The sequence below is a fragment of the Thamnophis sirtalis genome, unplaced genomic scaffold (genome assembly GCF_051295495.1).
Source record: "Thamnophis sirtalis isolate CommonGarterSnake01/CBP01778 unplaced genomic scaffold, rThaSir2_p1.2 scaffold_2, whole genome shotgun sequence".
Taxonomy (NCBI): domain Eukaryota; kingdom Metazoa; phylum Chordata; class Lepidosauria; order Squamata; family Natricidae; genus Thamnophis; species Thamnophis sirtalis.
The window spans coordinates 138,009,018-138,024,460 of NW_028261382.1; the positions used below are offsets into that span (position 1 = coordinate 138,009,018).

Genomic DNA, 15,443 nt, shown 5'->3' on the forward strand with positions numbered 1-15,443 from the left:
TTTTTTATCTCGCCTTCCAGTGGCAATGGTTTAAAAAGAATGAACACTGATGATTTTTCTTATGATTCAAGCACTTAAAGAGTGGGGGTTTTAGTTGTAAGAGAAATGTTAGCAGATTAAAAAAAAGAAATGTTATAGTTCATTCAACTGTATTTTACTACGCTATAAAAATTGAGAATGAATCTGTTCCTAACTATAATAATGCCAAAATACGACATTGCATATAAGTATGTAAAGAGTAGCATTTAAGCAAACATAGCTCACTGATAGAAATAAAGAGCTCAGTGAAATAAAACAATCAGTTCTGACTAAAACTAAAATTACTTCTTTAGTTCCTTTTTCCCAAACTTGTAAAAGTCCCTTATGCCATCATTTGGCTTTATGGCTTTAGAGCTTTAAAAATAATATAAATTATTTGAGTAGTGCTTGGTTCCCATTGATTTCATAGAAACTTTCAAGTCACTTTCTTGTCAGCAAGATGCAAGTAGTTTGTCATTATCTTCTTCTAGAATGTACTTATATGCTATTGGTTTGTTGACTTCCCATACTGATCTACAGCCATGGGAATTCTTGGCAGTCTTACAAGTAAGTATGAGCCAGATCCAATCCTATTCAGCTCTTTAACTTCAGCTAAGTCCTGCTAAAGAGCCCAGCTTTTCTGAATTTCTCTACAGCCCTCATAAATTTTAATTATTGTCTGCTTTAAAAACAAATCTCAAATCCATAATCAATTAATATGGTTTTTTCAGCATATTGCAACATTAAAAAAACCTTGTTGATAAATCTTAAATAACACAGAGAGAAATTTAAAGCATTTTATGGCCAATGATTCCTCCTCAAATGTTGCTGCATTGCCTCATTGTGGTAGGCTGATGTTCCTGGAAAGGATAAGCAAAATACCAGGACATTGTATCTTGAGAAGTTTTATAATGCTGGGGAAAATAAACAGTAAGAGAGAGCGAGGGGGGGGGAGAGAGAAAGAGAGAGAGAGTGAGAGGGAGAGGGAAGGAGAGGGAGAGGGAGAGGGAGAGGGAGGGAGGGAGGGAGGGGAGAGAGAGAGAGAGAGAGAGAGAGAGAGAGAGAGAGAGAGAGAGAGAGAGAGAGAGAGAGAGAGAGAGAGAGAGAGAGAGAGAGAGAGAGAGAGAGAGAGAGAAGACCTGAAGACTTGGATAATATACCTATGTAATCTTAAGAATGGTATGGTTGGTTGGTTGGTTGGTTGGTTGGTTGGTTGGTTGGTTGGTTGGTTGGTTGGTTGGTTGGTTGGTTGGTTGGTTGGATGGATGGATGGATGGATGGATGGATGGATAGATAGATAGATAGATAGATAGATAGATAGATAGATAGATAGATAGATAGATAGTTCCTAAAAAATGACCAAAATTATCTTGACATGAATAACATACTCCTATCTTAGAATAACCTCTGCATTGATATATCACTACAGATGTATTTTACATATACATACCTTATATTGTGCAGGCATAGTAGAGCTGTAGAGCTGATTTATAGATATTTTTGCAACTCTCTCAGTAATTTTGATATGTTTATATTTATGTATCAGTTGTTTTCATGAAGTCTTTGCTAATGCATATAGTAATCTGCTCATGTGTAAATATTTGCCAAAGAGGTCTGCCAATTTTCAGCATATTGCTGCCAATTACTACAAAGGCAGCAACAATATTGTAGAGAAATATTAGTGGATCTGCATAGCAAATTGTGCTCATCAGCAGTTCAGCACTCAATCAGGTTGCATATGATGGCGCCACTATGCAGCATATAAATCAAGGAAACGTATTCATATAAATTGAGGTCTTTGTATATTAATCTGCCAGGTCAATGAAATGAAATGGCACAATGAAACAATTCATGTCCCATACTCTCTTTATTCTTTTGCATCTATAAACTAACAAGACAACTCTTCAGTCACATGTTTCCAAGCACTGACTTACTGTCATGCTTATGCTGTTATAATAGCAGAAATACAAGTTTCACAGATACTTGGTGAGCCATGCACTTCAATGCAAAATATACATAAGAATAATGGTTTGAAAGTCTGAAAATAGGCACATTGAGATATAAATTATGGCCGGGCAGACATCTGCTCTGTCTAGTTTAGCTTACATGGAAAATTGGGACGATTCATTTCACATAATTACATTCTTGCTTTTCCAAATGCAGTGGGGAAAGGAACACATAGGACCTTTTCTTCAGAATTCAAGTGAATTAGCACTTGTGAGAATATTAGTAGACCTTACTATAGCAGAGGTATAGCAGTCATCAATGCATTATTTCTAGTTTTGCACTCCCCCAAAAAATCTTGAGTTTTTTTCCCTTGTCATTCTTCAGTTTGAAGAATCTGTTTTTGAAATTATTTTCAAAGGGGATGTAAAATGTAAACGGAATTCTTATCGGTGGGACCCAAGATTCTTGCATCACCTTTATGAAGGCGTACAGAGGTCTGCAATAGACCACAAATACTCTTAAAGTCTTTATTGCAGCAAAACCCTTTAAAGAGCCAATTCTAAGAAACAACTCAAATAGCTTATGATGCTGCTCCTAAATAGCAGGGTTACAGAAAGACAATTGTGGTATTCTTCATCTCTCACAACAAGAATGTAAGCTCAAATATTGTTTGATCAGAGCAAAGTATGGACAATATGTTACAGTTTTGAAAGTAAAGAACAACAAACGAAGAAGCTGAAAAGATTTATTAAACAAAACAAAGAAAGATAAAATAATTTTTAATAAAGGGGAAAAATATTCACAGGGGAAGGACCCAAATAAAGCATAGCAATATCATTAGAGAAGTGTGAATGCAGAACAGATAGTTCTATCCTTGACAGGGTAACAGTGAATGTTCTCCAGATTATATCCAATTAGCGCATAATGCTTTTGCTGAGTGTCAGGGCTATCCTGAAGTTCATCCCTAGAAAGGCTTTCAAAGCATATACAGCATACTATTGCAATTACTCATATCTTTCATTAAGTCCATGTGTTGTTTACACTTCTTGGCTATCAGCTTTCAAGCCTTTATGTGAATAGTCCCATCTACAGGTGGCTGACCTTGAAGATCGCCAAATGCCTCTAAAGGAAAAGATAACAGTCCCTGCATCAAGCAATGAAAAACAACAGAGGAAAACAGTAGGAGGCAAAATTGGGAGAGAAGCTCAGAAACTTGCTTTAAAAAAAGGTCTAATATCTTACTAAGCCATACTATACACAAGATTATAAAAGAAAACCAGTTTATATAGGGAAAGAGAAAAATGGACCACACCATCTCCATCTTCTTTCTGTTACAAAGGTACAGAGACTCCTCAGGGGGGGAAAAACAGCAGTGACTAGGGAATCAACATTCCATTCTCTCCCCCTCACCACCCCCATTGATTACAATGCATGTAAAAGAGAGACTTCAATATTTGTTTGTAGCCACTGTCTTGATTCTAATATGGACTTCTTATATCACATGGGAGCAAATGAGCCAGGAGAAATTATGAAATAAAGGCCATGACAAATACATAGGTACATTAATGTAGTAAGTATTATGCATTTGCTTCCACACACACACAGCCCTGGTGTGGTTGATTTGAATGTTGCTAATTTTATTCATTGCTAATTGTTGCCTTTAACTTTCTGTAAACTACCCTGAATTGGAAGGAGGGGGGGCAAGGGGCGGGCGCAGGGAAAGAAGGAATTGAATATTCAAATTTTGAAATATTGGCTTGATATCCTTTTCTTTGTACATTTAAAATACAGTAGTACTCAGTAGTGGAGCTACGCAATTCTTTTGCACACACCTGTTTGTATACAAGACATAATGAAGAAGTTATTAGATATAAGCATATAACTTAGGCCTAAAGTATCAAAACAAAGTATTAAAGAAAATCTAGATAACTGCTGGAATGCATTTTATTAAAATATCCCTTTTCTGTTTATAATTACTGATTTCACCGTTGTTCGGATGAGATGAAACCTGACATCTTTTTTGATTCTTATTGTCTATTTTTGAAAAAAAAAATACCCAAAAGGCATTTGAATTCACAATTCTTTATTAATAGCACAAACAGCATTATTCAGAAGCTTGTTAAAAACAATCTTTACAGTGGAAATTTTAAAAATAGAGAACAAAGACTATAATTCACTATTAAAAAAAGGGTCAGTTCCAATAGTTTTCAGCCTAACCAATTTACATTTTACTTGTAATATTAACATTATTGTAGTCAAATAAAATACTCCCTGTGTGTTTACATTTTAAATGACTTTTTATTGGACTTGTGCTTTTGTTTACAATTAACTAATAAAATATTTATTTTATCTTAGAAATATAGCAAGGTCTTTGTATTTTAATTAGATTTTATCCAAAATCTTCTCCTCCCTTTTAACATCTTTTATGACCCAATCCACCACAGGATGTGTTTATCAGAAAATCTCATTATTTTTTAATACATGGCTATTTATTAGTATATTGTGCATATGATAAACTATGCATTGCTTTGAATTGATGAATACATTTACATTCATTTGAAAAAAATGAATGGCCTTATTCAGTTAATCTTACATTTCATATCTCAGAAACACTAAGAGTATAATATTTACATGTTTTAATATATCTTGGGGTTATGTTTATGACTGCACAAGTTTTATTGTAACAGTCTGCAAAAATTATAATCCTGTAAATGGGGCATCATGCATTTTTGAATTGTAGACTAATTCTAAACTGCCTTCTGTGGCATCAGGATTGATTTCTTACAATTCATATAAGAAAACAAATACAATACATTATTTTCACAAGCTACATGAAACATACTATGATATAATAACTTATTACCCAAAAGCATTTGACTGTTTTCTGTTGGGAAAGAATAGAATATTTTGTATCATTTAGCATGACTTCACTATTATTTTTGTTCTTTTTTAAAAAAATATATTGGTTTCTCCAAATGCACTAAATTATAATATACTAGATCCCTGAAAAATGAAATTGTCACTGTCAGTATTATAATTATTACCTTTTAAACATAATCTGTACAATCATAATTTGTAACTATAGCTCATGTGTGTTTGAGAGTGTGGGTGTATGTTTTTCCATTAACACGTACTAACTCATATTTTATAATTAGGCTATTCTACATTATTAATTATTACAATGTTTCCTTCCAGTTTTTATTTACTATTGCTATTAACTGATTTATTTTCCATCCAAGACTTTCAGGATGATTAAGTAACAAATGAGGAATTACATGCTGATAATCTCCATTTTACAATGATTTACAATTGCAAAAGAGTCTGTTCTGAAAAAGGTGATTTCGGGCTTATTATAATATAAAATAAAGTAAATTTCAAATGACATTCATAAATACTTATACAAATTATGTCGAAAAATGAAAATATATTAGTTATCAATCTTAGAATTTATCGATAGTGCTGAAGAAAAAAAGATATTTTCCTAGTCCTAAAACATTTATAATACTTATATTTTTGCCATGTGATAGATAAACTAAAAAAATTCCATTCTTCTTCATCTAGGTCAATTTTATTTTAAGTGAATTTTAAATTTATATATTTATATATAAATTTAAAATTTTTATTTAAATAAATAAAATTGCACTGGAGAAACTTTAAAAAAGCAGAATTAAGGTAAGAAAGAATACGTAACTCTCTTATTCCATTCTTAACGGAAGATATAAACTATACCATGTTGAACCTTTCTAATTTCTTTTTCCTACAAAAGAGGTTTCTGCTTTTCTAAACCAGACTCTGGTTACTTTAGTATTTCCTAGAGATTCTCCTGTTTTGAGCTGGTACAGGTATTGCAAAAATACAGTGGTGCTGAATCTTAATATTCTCAATGTGAACATAGGAAGTCCAAAACAAAAGTTCATACCTTTTTGACTAATATACCCAACAAAATGTTATGTGTGTAGAATGAATCAAACAAAGGCTACTTGGTGTTTTTAAAAACATTTATTCTCCTCCCCCCCCCCCAAAAAAAAGAATGAAATATTTTGGGACTATTAAAAAGGCAGAATGTTATATTTTCCTAAAAGAGAAATGGAGAAACATGCTCTTGGAGACAGAAAGCAGCCTCCAAGTCTTTTTAATAGTCCCAGCAGATACTGAGGCCAAATTTTAGAAAGGTAATCCATTCAACACAGGATATTTAAAGACAGGATATTTTGAAACAATGGCAGATGGTAGGATTAGCCCTTGCTCAAGATCCAACACAGGACAAAGCCATTAAGCCACAATAGGAATTATTGCATCACCTCATAGCAGTCCAAACGTCAACCAATCTTAGCTCAGACAAACACCTAGGATTTGTACTTTGCCTATAGACCCAGATATGACCCCTACATAACCCTACATGGCCCCTTGGGAGTGTAACAACAGACTACATTTTCTTGCACAGAAACAGGATGCTCAAGTTTATAAATAAAGTATAACACCCCACCCCTCTCAACTCCATTTTGTCAGCTGCCGAGAACCCATGTGGTTCTGCTTCATCATTAAACCATCTTTCCAATCAGCCTCCATATTTCCAGAGTCTTTCTCCTGGCTTAGAACTGAACCAGATAGATATTTCTTCCTACATTTCTAATCATTATAGATTTATCAACAACATACTGTCCACCAAATGAAGAAGTTCATTAATTTATCAATATGATAAGGTGCTCCACTATGCAGCTTTTTTCAATTTTTGTGCTCATCAGATGTGTGGATTTCAATTCCAGTTGAAAGATAGCATTGCTGTGCTAGCTAGCTATTAGTTTAATTACAAGCCAAAGTGCTGGCCTTGATCTTTATAACTGTACATGGCATAGCACCTGAATATTTCCTGAAATACCTTTTCCATTTATTTTCAATCCAATCAGCACTGATAACCTGGGAAAATTTGAGGTTGCGGTTCATAGGGCTATCTTTTTCTATGGGTATACCTTCAGTTGAAACAATCTTCTTGCAGAAATTTAACATATCCTAATTTTACAGGCTTTCCATAAAGTATTAAAAATTGAGTTATTTTGAATGTATTTGTGGAGATTAGTTTACACCATCAAGCTCATGGTGATTATTTTGATTACTAGTTAAGAAGTAGCTATGGGCCACTACCAAGAGGAACTTGTCTTTATGAATTACCAGATACCGAATCTTATCAGCAAAAACAATTATGAACTCTAGAACTGAACTTAAAGTACATATGGATGAAATTGATCGGGTTCCTAAATAAAACAGTATTTTGTACAGAAGCACCACAGGGCACTGCTTATAAAGCCCTAATACCCAGAAAGGACCTGAAGTTAATAAAAAGTGACCAAGTTCAAAATCTGCATTTGAAATAATGTAGAATATGTATGCATATACATTGTATTTTGCAAAAGTCCTTCATTCTTTTACCCTAGGATTAGTTATAGATATATTTCTTGTTCACTTATACATGGCAAGAGGAATAGGAATATTAGAGAAGATCAAGAGCCGCTAGTTTTTCCACTGCATCTCTATTAATTAGATTTGTATGATGTGCACATACTAAGTTGAGAATTGCATCATTTGGTCTGGTTTTCTGACACGGGCTATCCTTATCCAAGAGAATAGAATGAAGCCAGAAAACAGCAGAAACTAGTAGCAAACAGTTAACACAGATAGAATCATTGTAAAGGTGAAAGTTCAGAAACTAGCAAACCACAGGAAAATAAATACCATATATATGCACCATATTTCTTAGTGCTTATTAAAGGGAACAATCTTTGAAAGTAAAGAAAAGAACATTAATTTAAATTGGGCAGGAAAGCAAAACAAATACCATAACTTTTTTTTTAAATCACAATTTATAAATAGCAACCCAAACTGTCTGTTTGACTTAGCAAGTATATGAGGTTTAATTTAGCTCCCAGTATGTCAATGAATTCCAGATGATTTTTGGAGTCATATATTATGGATACCATCTCTTTAGTGTTTCAGAGAATCTTGAGATGCCAAAATTGTGGCCATTGTATCTTTTAAGACAAGATGCAATTGTTAAGCAATAGTGCATAGTTCCATTTAAAAAACAATAAAATTTAATAGGTAGTCAAATGAAACATAGCATAAAAATTATTCTCTCTTTGAAAAAGAATTAGGGAGAGGAAATGAAAACTTTTAGATGTTTTCTTTCTCATGCAATGCTTATATTGGCCCTGAATTTGGAATTTCTTATGTTTAAATTTAAACACCTGAGCAATCTTGAAGAGGTCTCCAACAAAAAGAAACAGAAAATTACATCTGTTCAAAATTATTAGCATGATGAGGCTTCGTGTGGTGAATGATAAAAACCAAATTCTATTTTAAGGGTGCATACAAAATAAGTGGGAGAATATTTACATAGAATTATTAATTAATTAAACCTCTGCATTAACCAACGAGGCTGAAAATATAAGGGGAAATAGTGAAAGAGAACATAAGAGAAAAAGAACCTCTACTCCAACAATTACATTGAATAAAGGAATAACTTCTTTTTAAAAATTGGCAATGTAGTAATTTCTTGCATTTTAGCATAACCAACCCAACAGTCAGGATGGATAAGTCACTTCCAGTTTTATATTTGGTGGTACAATGATAGGGAAAAATAAACAGCATGTGCCAGTTAGATTTTTTTTTTGTTTCATGCACTGAAAGATTCTTACGTTTCATTGCATTCCTATAGGTGAGTAGATCACAATCTATTATATCTTCCCCCCCCCCCGCCTTGCCATCTTTAAGCTGGCTAAGCAAAGTTTCTGGTACTTATTCCATCGTTTCCAAACGTTTGTCTTTTTTCAAATGACACTCTAGCTAGGAATTTTGAAAGACTAAAAATATTGTTTTGTTCTTAAAGAATAAAAAACCAGCTAGAAATCTTTGACAACTTTTAGTGTATCACAAGATAACATTTGAAATTGTTTTAATACTGTAGGGCCTCAATAAATGTATTGTAATTGTAAAATGTTTCTGCAACACAAAACCCTTGAGAAGAGGTTTCATGTAAGTTAGGATTAAATAAAAGTAATACAACTGGTGAACTGCCAGATGAATGGAAGAAAGCAAATTCTGTTCAAAATATGTTCAAGAGAAGAAAAATGATACATTGGATCACACTAGACATAGAAAATTTATAGGAGATCTTATTTATAGGAGAGACTTATCTTTTAACCCCATTTAAAAATTCTGATTAGCAAACTAGATAAATGTGAACCATGTAACATGACAATTTAGTGAAAATGTGACTGGTTAAACAAAATCATAAACAAAAGAATGGTGATTCTCGAGCAATTATAGAGGGATATCAAAGGAAGTGCTGCAGTATTTCTAAAAGTTAGAAGTAGAAACAATGTTAAATATCTCAATAGATTTAGCTATGATATTTAGCAGAGATTAGGGTAAAGTTTTTCACTCAGGAAATAAAAACAAGTGCATTAAGAAATGTACAGTATTTGATGTATACTATTTTGAAAAGATCAAACTATAGGGACAGAATTAGCAATGTGATATGGCTGCAAAAAATTTCAATGTTATGCTAAATTTACATGTTTAGTATTCAAACCTTAAAAGGAAATTTTTCCAGTTATGATAAGGTCGGGTCCAGTTGCATGTTGGAACAGTCTCACGTCTATATAAGTTACAGTAAATTTTGGTATACAAGCTATCCTGGAATTGACTACAATATTCTTCCTCCTGATCTATTTGATAATGCTTGTAACCCCTTTGAAGTTATATATATAGGGACTATATACAGGGATTTACAGAGGTGCTCTACATAGGGCTGCCCTTGAAGAGTATTCGGCGACTTCAGCTAGTCCAGAATGCGGCCGCGCGAGCGATTGTGGGTGCACCTCGCTTCACCCACATAACACCTATCCTCCGTGAGCTGCACTGGCTACCTGTCGATCTCCGGGTACGCTTCAAGGTGCTACTTGTCACCCATAAAGCCCTTCATGGTAGTGGATCTGGGTACTTGAGAGACCGCCTACTGCCAATTACCTCCACGCGACCTATTAGATCTCATCGATTAGGCCTCCTCCGAGTTCCATCTGCCGGTCAATGTCGACTGGCAACCACGCGGAGGAGAGCCTTCTCGGTGGCAGCTCCGACCCTATGGAACGATATCCCCGTGGAGATTCGTACCCTCACCACCCTCCAGACCTTCCGCACAGCCCTCAGAATCTGGCTATCCCGTCAGGCCTGGGGTTAAGACTGTAACCCGCCCGAATGGTATGAATGTTGTGTTTTTAATTATGTGAGCCGCCCTGAGTCCCCCCAGGGAAAAGAGCGGCATATAAATAAACTTATCTATCTATCTATCTATCTATCTATCTATCTATCTATCTATCTATCTATCTATCTATCAGTGATTGACATCTGATTCATGCTAGCCCTAATTTTGTTGCACCCCTACAACTGGTTGTAAAGATTATGTTAACCAAGCTACAACCAAACTTGAGTTCCAACATCTGCAATAGACTAGGTAATGTTTCAACTACTAGCTCAGGATGTGGGTTTTAATGAGAGAGAAGCAGTCCAAAATAAAAGATAGGTTAATTTAAAAAGTACACAAGACAAAATTACTTTTTTAATCCATATTTGTTTGATCATTGATGGAACACTGGAAAAAAGTAATGTTTTCTGCTTTGTACAGGCTGCAGTGGTACTGTCTGGATTACCTGTATTATTTCATTTCATTGTAGTCAAACACCTTAAGTTCAGTTAGACACTATATCAGAAATGCTACCTCCTCGGTATGACGTGTGATCTTGAAGCTTCAAGATTGCCATCGATATATCTGCCGCTGGATGGTTTTTTTGGACCTAAACCGTCCTGTAGAGATGGTGATAGAGAAGGGCACATCCTGCTGATTCCAGTGTCAGTGTTCCAAGTATCATGTAGAATTGAGGACCTGGATTGTTGGGGGCAATAAGCTGACTCTGTAAACCGCTTAGAGAGGGCTGAAAGCCCTATAGAGCGGTGTATAAGTCTAACTGCTATTGCTATTGCTAATTAAATCAAAGTCCAAGGCAAAACGATCCTTAAAGTTCCAATTTAATATTTCAGACATCTTGGCATTATGCTATGAAATCCCAATACTGGAAATTACATCAGAATCCCACCCAGTTAAAAGTTCATGATCTTGTCCCCACACCCATAATCCATCACATGGTCCAATCTTCTTCCACACTAGCACCCACACCCAGCTACTTCCGGTCAGGTGCAAGGGTGTGGAGACAAAAGATGACCTTGAGGGGACTTCCTGGGCGGGACTTACTGATGGAAGCAGCTAAACATATCTGCTCCCGAGTTACCAGTTGCGTTATCTGTCCAGATGATCATCTATCAGACATCTGACAGACACCTTACTCTTCGGGAAAAGAAGGGAAAGGAGAGAAGTTTTGTCGAGCAAATGCCCTTCTGATCTTTGCAGCTTCTGTGTCTGCGAAGAGAGAGGGGGGCCAGCTGAAGGCAGAACTGTTCCGTGCTGGAATTCTCCAGCTGCTTTGCAGCTCAAAGTAAGCTCCCTCCCACTCAGATAAAATTGATACTAGGATTGCTAAAATGAAAGATGATATGCTGGGACTTGTAACTGTACTGACAGAACATGTTTCTGGAATTGAAGATAATCTAGAGGATCTTAATGAAGCTAATACCAATTTGACATGCAAAACTGAGGTGGTGCAACAAAAAGTTGAAAACACTGAAAAACAAATTATTATGATGCAGTACAGGCAGATGGAGCTGGCATTAAGAGTCAGGGGGTTGCGTGAGGATAAACAGCAGAACTTGAAACAGATTTTTTCAGAAGCTTTTTGTCTGGGTTTCTATTTTGGGGGGTATTGTTGACAAGGGGAATTGCTGTGATTATTGTTTAATGTTGTATGGCCCCGGCTATGCTGGCATTAAGAGTCAGGGGGTTGCGTGAGGATAAACAGCAGAACTTGAAACAGATTTTTTCAGAAGCTTTTTGTCTGGGTTTCTATTTTGGGGGGTATTGTTGACAAGGGGAATTGCTGTGATTATTGTTTAATGTTGTATGGCCCCGGCTATGCACAGTATATATGTGACTGTATGAAAATGAAAAATGGAAAATAAAAACATTTTAATACAATACAAAAAAGATGACCTTGAGCTTCTAGAAAGGATTTTTTTATTTTGAAAACAACACATTCTACCCCTTGCTATTCCCCCCCCCTTAATGAGAGTGTGGCAGGCCAAAGATTCTTAAAGGAACCGCTGCAGGCCTGACATCCAGGAATATTGCAAACTCTCTGGTAGATCCAGGAGAACCCCTTTTTTTCCAGCGACAGAGAAGCAGCCATTAAAGTTGCTGAAAGTTGGGACAGCTCCAAAACAGAAGGAAAGCTGGAAAGAAAGTGTGTCAAATTGGTGAGATATTTTTTATTATTAGATGAGAGAATACCCTAAAAGATCCAAAGGTCAAGCGGCAAGTGGCAAGATTAAGGTCAAGTGGCAAGATTAAGCCTGAGTCAAACTTAGTGTGTTATTTTTCTTTAATCCTTTTATTGCTGGAATTTTTACAAATGCTTCTCATTTTTTAAACTGGACTTTTTTTCTTTTTTTTCTTTTTTTAATACTTATTGTTTAAGATTTACTTTCTTTTTCTTTTTTCAATGCTCTATTGCATTTTTTTAAGTTTTTCTTTCCCCCCCCCTTAAGTTTGGAATATAAAGAGTGAAGTAAAATTAGAGGAAATAGCAATAGCAATAGCAATAGCAGTTAGACTTATATACCACTTCATAGGGCTTTCAGCCCTCTCTAAGCGGTTTACAGAGTCAGCATATTGCCCCCAACAACAATCCGGGTCCTCATTTTACCCACCTCGGAAGGATGGAAGGCTGAGTCAACCCTGAGCCGGTGAGATTTGAACAGCCAAACTGCAGAACTGCAGTCAGCTGAAGTAACCTTGCAGTGCTGCATTTAACCACTGTGCCACTTAGAAGCTTGGAGGCTTGGAAACATTGTTTTTCTTTTCTTTCTTTGAGCTTTCTTTGATAATCTTGTGCAAGGTAACAGCTGGTGTTACATTTCAAGGACTCTTAGCTTGTTTATTGAAAATTATAGTGGGATGAGCACAGATTGTTTATACAAGTGCTCCTCTGGGGTACTATCAGTAGTTGGACTGGAGTGAAAAGAAAGCTTGGAGTTGTAAGAAAGAAGATTGCAGTGAACTTGGAAAGAGAACTGTTAACTTTGTTTGGAACTTAATAAAAAAGCCTTGGATTCTATATAGTGTTTACTATCTGGAGGAAAAGATCAATGCAGATGATGTTGCAACAGCAAAAAAAATGAAGTGACATTGCAGATGATTATGCAAGAAATTCAAAAAATACAAGTAAGAACAGAGAACATTGAAAAGAGAACAGAGAATATTGAACAAAGAACAGGAAAAACAGATGAAAAAATTGAGAATATCTATCAAACAATGATGAAATATGAGGACAAAAATTGAAGAAAAAGATGAACAAAGACATAAGAAAATTGGAGATATTGACAGCAGATTGAACGTGATTGAAAAAGACAAGAGTGGAATATTGGAATGGGAGATCAACAGATGAGAATTTTACCTCAGATTTCAGAATATAGAAGAAGAAAAGATAGAAAATTTGGCAGAAGTAATGACAGAAATTCTGGCAGAAGCATTGGTGATAACCAAAGGGAAGATGATGGAAGGAACAGATGAGAGGTTTCGAGTCATTACAAGATATGCAATGAAAAACAAGTGCCAAGAGAAGTCCATATAAGATCTACCAAGAAAGCAATTAAAACACAAATAATACAAATGGCAAGAGATAAAAGATTGTACTATTGGATGGATACAGGATTAGGTAATGAAATGCTATAATAAAAATTAATTTAAATTTATTTAAATTTAAAATATTTCACATAAAATGAAGTAATAATAGTTATAGTCAAATAAATGATTAACAATGATAATAATGTATACATATATACTAGATTGATAATATGAGATTTTATATAAATTGCAAGTGAGGACTATGGAGAGGATGCACAAAAGTTTTGTGACCAAATATAAAAAATTTTATATAGAATATAAAATAAAGATGTACTACTACTGGATGATTTTAGGATGATGTAATGAAATGCCATAATATAAATTTATTCCAAATTTAGAATATCTCACATAAAAGGAAGTAATAATAGTTATAGTCAAATAAATGTTTAACAATGATAATAATTGTATACATATATATCAGATTGATAATATGAGATTCTATATAAATTGTAAGTGAAGATTATGGTGAGGAAGCACAAAAGTTTTGTAACAAATTGACACAATGTATGTAATTGGAAGATGATTTTATGCTTTATGTTTGTCTGTGTTTGTTTGTTTGTTTAAAAAGAAAAAAAGAAAAAAAAGAAATGCTACCTCCTCTCTAGTCATTATACACCCCATTTTTTTCTTCTCTCTGGTCAGTATGTTCCTCATAGTGTTTCTTTTACTAATTTTTAGAAGTTCACCAGTGGCTTTTCCAAAACATGGTCATTAATAAAACAGTAAAATGTGAGGCTACCATGATTACAAAAGTATCTTTTAAAAAACAGAAAAAAGGCAAGAACTCTGGCATGTCCCTCCTTTGGCTCAAGTGATAGGAAAAATGAAAACTTCCAGTGTTTGAATTTCCTTTCCTTTTCCTTTTACAATCTGTTCAGAAAACATAAACAAGAATAGCAACCCACTAACCGGAGACCAGTGACGTGCGGTGACGGTTACCGTTGGTGAGGCAAGACCGCAGCAGCGGCGAGAAGCAATGTCCCCGGCACTGTGTCCGACAGGCGTCTCGCATTTATGGCGGACATAAACGCGAGACGCCTGTCAGACACAGTGGCGGGGGTGTTGCTTCTTGCCGCTGTCGTACTCCACCGTCTTGCCCCCCCCCGCCTCCTCCGATGAACAATCCTGCTGCCCCGGCCTGCAGCCAGCCCACCCACCCCCGCCCGACCTGCTCCCTGCCTGGCTCACCGCTCTCCTCCTCCTCCTCCTCCTCCTCCCCGCTCGGTGCTGGGCTTTAAAGGGGTCTCCCCTCCCCAGCCAGCCAGCCCACCCAGCCAATTCCTCCCCTCACCACCACTGTGTCCAACAGGCCAGGTGTCTCACGTTTATGGTGGACATAAATGCGAGACGCCTGGCCTGTTGAAACACAGCGGCGAGAACGTCCCTGCCGCTTCCGTGCTCCGCCGCCTCGCCCCCTGCCTCCTCTGATCCCACCGCTGTGAAGAAAGAAAAAAAACACAAACACAAACCTCACAATAAAAAAATTACAAATTAAATTACAATAAATTTGAATCCCCCCTTCCCTCCGTCTGATCCACCTTTTCCAGCTGTGGAAACTCTCTCAACTCTCCTCTTGTCCTCCCAACGTAAGCATGCTCAACGTAAGCGTGCTCATAAGGCATGATTCGCT

At 35.9% G+C, this 15,443-nt stretch overlaps 1 pseudogene; it reads left to right on the forward strand.

Moving 5' to 3' along the window:
• Positions 1-510: 510 nt before the first annotated feature.
• LOC148049191 (uncharacterized) overlaps positions 511-15,443 on the forward strand; it is a 41,648-nt pseudogene continuing 26,715 nt past the window's right edge.